Source organism: Nicotiana attenuata, chromosome 5 (genome assembly GCF_001879085.1).
Source record: "Nicotiana attenuata strain UT chromosome 5, NIATTr2, whole genome shotgun sequence".
Taxonomy (NCBI): domain Eukaryota; kingdom Viridiplantae; phylum Streptophyta; class Magnoliopsida; order Solanales; family Solanaceae; genus Nicotiana; species Nicotiana attenuata.
Window position 1 is genome coordinate 24551882 of NC_031993.1, and position 3748 is coordinate 24555629.

Here is a 3748-nt window from a genome sequence, read left to right on the forward strand (position 1 = left end):
CAAGTTCAAAAGTTAAGGACATGTAGTCCTGAAGTCCTGAAGTTAAGAACATGAGCAGAAGGGTATTTTCGTCCGGGCAGTTAAAGTTTATTAAAGCAGTGGCTAAAGACTAAAGACATTTTAAACGGTGGCTTAAAAGTAAATACGACTAGAGTTTTTACGTGGCCAAACCGTGCCAAGTTCCCCCAAGAAACGCAAGAGATGGGCTAAAGTGTGTGAGCAGTTAATGGATACCGTAAATAAGTCGGGCATTTACATCTATACCTGCTTTTTGGATCACATTTTAACTTGTGTGTATACGGTAAAAATCAAGAGGGCTCAATTTTATGATCATTAGGGCGCCTCGTAGAGACCACCCCCGGAAGGCTCCAAGTTTAGCTCGCAGTTCGCCCCTAAGGGTTCATAATGATCGACCTCGAGGCAATGTAAAGCAACGGTTATGATGCACTAGCGAGAAGTTTCCAAGGCACATAATTAAAGCTGACCTAGCCTACTAGGCTAGTTCAAACCCGTACAGTGGCATTGAATAGTTGTGCCAACCTCATGTCTTTTTAATAAATGCACTTTGTACTATGTTATGATTCCCCTCATGTCTTTTTAATAAATGTACTTTGTACTATGTTATGATTCCCCTCATATATAAAGGGGACCCTTGTCATTTTGTAAAGGATATACAACACACTACATTGAATACAAGAACATTCTCTGCTCTCTAACTCAAACATACTTTCTATTTGATTCGATTGCTTACATTTATTATCTTATTTGTATTTATCACATTTCATTAATTATTCTTCATTTATTGCTCATTATCGGTCATAAAGAGCTGCCATCAAATTTATCATAACTGTTAGTCATTCATCGACTGCCCTTAGCCGGGCATCCGACTCGACCTCGAGGCCCCAATTTCTAGCCATTCGGTTTGATTATTACACTATCTACAAGCTCTTATCTTATCTTCTAATCTTTCACTTAGCATCTATTGCCTAACAACTAGCATAAAAATAGATCACGTATTTTTAGAACCACAAAATCAAATCTAATTGTTATTACCATTTTCAAGGTAAACATTGTGCCCGCTTTGCAAAAAAAATTACAAGCGTACCCACTTTTTCGCGTAACTTCAGCATACGGGGCTGAAGTAGCAAAGGCAATCACGCAAAACTTCACCATTCTAGTAGACGGGCCTGAAGTAGCAAAAATTATTGAACCAAGTGTGCTGAAGTTTTTGTTTGTAATTGCTGAACTTAAACATTCTAGTGCTGAAGTTTTGTTCTCTATTTGCTGAAGTTTTTATTTATAATTGCTGAACTTAAGCATTCTAGTAGCTGAGTTTCGTGATGCTGAAGTTATTTAGTTCATTTGTAACAACTTCAGCACTAAATACACTGAAGTTTTTTTTTGTGTTGGATAAGCTTTTTCAAAAACTTCAGCAGAAGATGCTGAAGTTATTTAGTTTATTTGTAAAAACTTCAGCACTAAATAAGCTGAAGTTTTTTTGTCCTGGATAAGCTTTTTCAAAAACTTCAGCAGAAGATGCTGAAGTTATAGTTCATTTGTAAAAACTTCAGTACTAAATAAGCTTAAGTTTTTTTGTCCTGGATAAGCTTTTTCAAAAACTTCAGCAGAAGATACTGAAGTTATTTAGTTCATTTGTAAAAACTTCAGCACTATATAAGCTGAAGTTTTTGAAAAGGCTTATATAGTTTTTTGACCCATACAATCACTATATTGGATCTTCGTTTTTTTCTTCTTTCTGAACGTTTTTATGGAGCAGATCAGTAATTACATTAGAAAAAGGTGCCTTCAGTGGAAATAAATCAAATAATCATAAAGTTTAAGTGATATAAAGTGAAACTATTACTATAACCCCACAGATCAATTCATTTGATTCAAAGAAAGAAAGATTACATCAAAAATGAAGACCGGATGCTAACCTGTGTTACAGTACTGAAAATATCTTAAGAAAAGGAAGGAGGAGAAGGAGGAGGAGAAACGGGGCTGAAGTTGTTTTGAAAAGTGGGTACAAGTTAAAGTTTTTTTTTAAAATGGGTATAGGTTAAATGGGGGCGGCCAAATAGGGCGCCCCGTGCAATTTTTACAAATAACTCTTGCTTTTACTTTATTTTATGAGGAGTACTAAAAAAGTAGAAATTGCTTGGGGTAGCCACTTTTTAACATGGTATTTAATATTTATCCAGTATTTTTAATAATGAGCAAAAATAGCTATTACTCTATTAAAAAATAAAAAAAGATATTTTTATCTTTTTTTCATGATTGCTTTGTAAATATTGAGGACATGGTATCCTTAACATTTACACCACACATGAAGTTAAGGACACAATGTCCTTAACATTTACACTGCACTTTTTGTGTACAACACATAGAGCCCGTTTGGACATACAAAAAAAATTCATTTTTTTTTCAAATGTTTTTTTGAAACCAATGTTTGGTTATCAAAATCTTACCCATTTTTCTAATTTCAATTGAAAATGAGAATTTGCTAGTTTTTAATTTTATTAATTTTACCCTATATTTTTAAAATTTATAAAATGACCCCATAAGTTATTAACCTACAACTAGGGGTGTTCATAAAAACCCAAAAATTCGAACCAAACCTACCAAAAAAACTGATACTAGGTTTGGTTTGGTATTAGTTTTGAATTTTATAAATCGATCAAATTTGGTTTGGTTTTGGTTTAATCAAACAATAATTGGAAGAAAAAAAAACCAAACCAAACCGACTATAAAAGTAGTTATTTAAATTTATTATCACACCTATATATATGTATATTTTTATATGAAGTTTCGAAAATTTTATAGTACATATTAGTCATTTGTATTTTTAGTCTAGTTCTTTGCTATTATAATAATCTAATTCTTTGCCTTTACATTCCAGTTTGATTGGTAGTTTTCTTTTGCTAAATACAAGAATTTATTTCATGTTAAAAATATTCGATATTTAATTGAGTACCTAAATTATTCATCACTATTTGATTCAATTATCATCAATATATCTTGGTAAATGATAGATTTCTCAAAGAGAAATTGATTTGATAGTGTTACGTTAAAAATATAGTCGCCGGAATATGTGTTTGATAGTGTATGTCTCATAATTAAGAAAAAAACTGATAAATAACCGAAAAATCGAAAAACCGACAAAAACCAAATCGATAAAAAATCGACTTAATTGGTTTGGTTTGGTTCCAATATTTGAAAAAACGGCTTACTTGGTTTGGTTTCTTTTTAGGGAAAAATCGATCCAAACCGAACCATGAACATCCTTACCTACAACTACCCACAGAAACACAAAACGCGCAGGTCTTATTGCAGAGTATGATATTCCAACATGGCGTTCTCTCTTTAGTGCAATGATCTAAAAAAAAAAATTATCAATTCTGGTACTCTTTGTTTGCTGATAGAATCTTTATCACTTACTTTCCATGGGCATGAATGTCACGACCCAAGTTCTTCCTCCGTGAACTGTCGTGACGGCACCTAGTCTCTACGACTAGGTAAGCCTAACAATTTGCGGAAAAATAATTAAAGATGCGAAACTAACCAACTAACAGGTGAATACAAATGAAGAGTTTAAAATGCCGCTCGGCATATACAATAACACTCTCTCAAACTGAACATAGCAGTCCCGAAACCCAGAATCTCATGAATCACAAGCTAATGAAATACATAGTGTTCTAACTCCAGAAGTCTAAATGAAGAAAAATACAACAAGTCTATAACTGAAGGG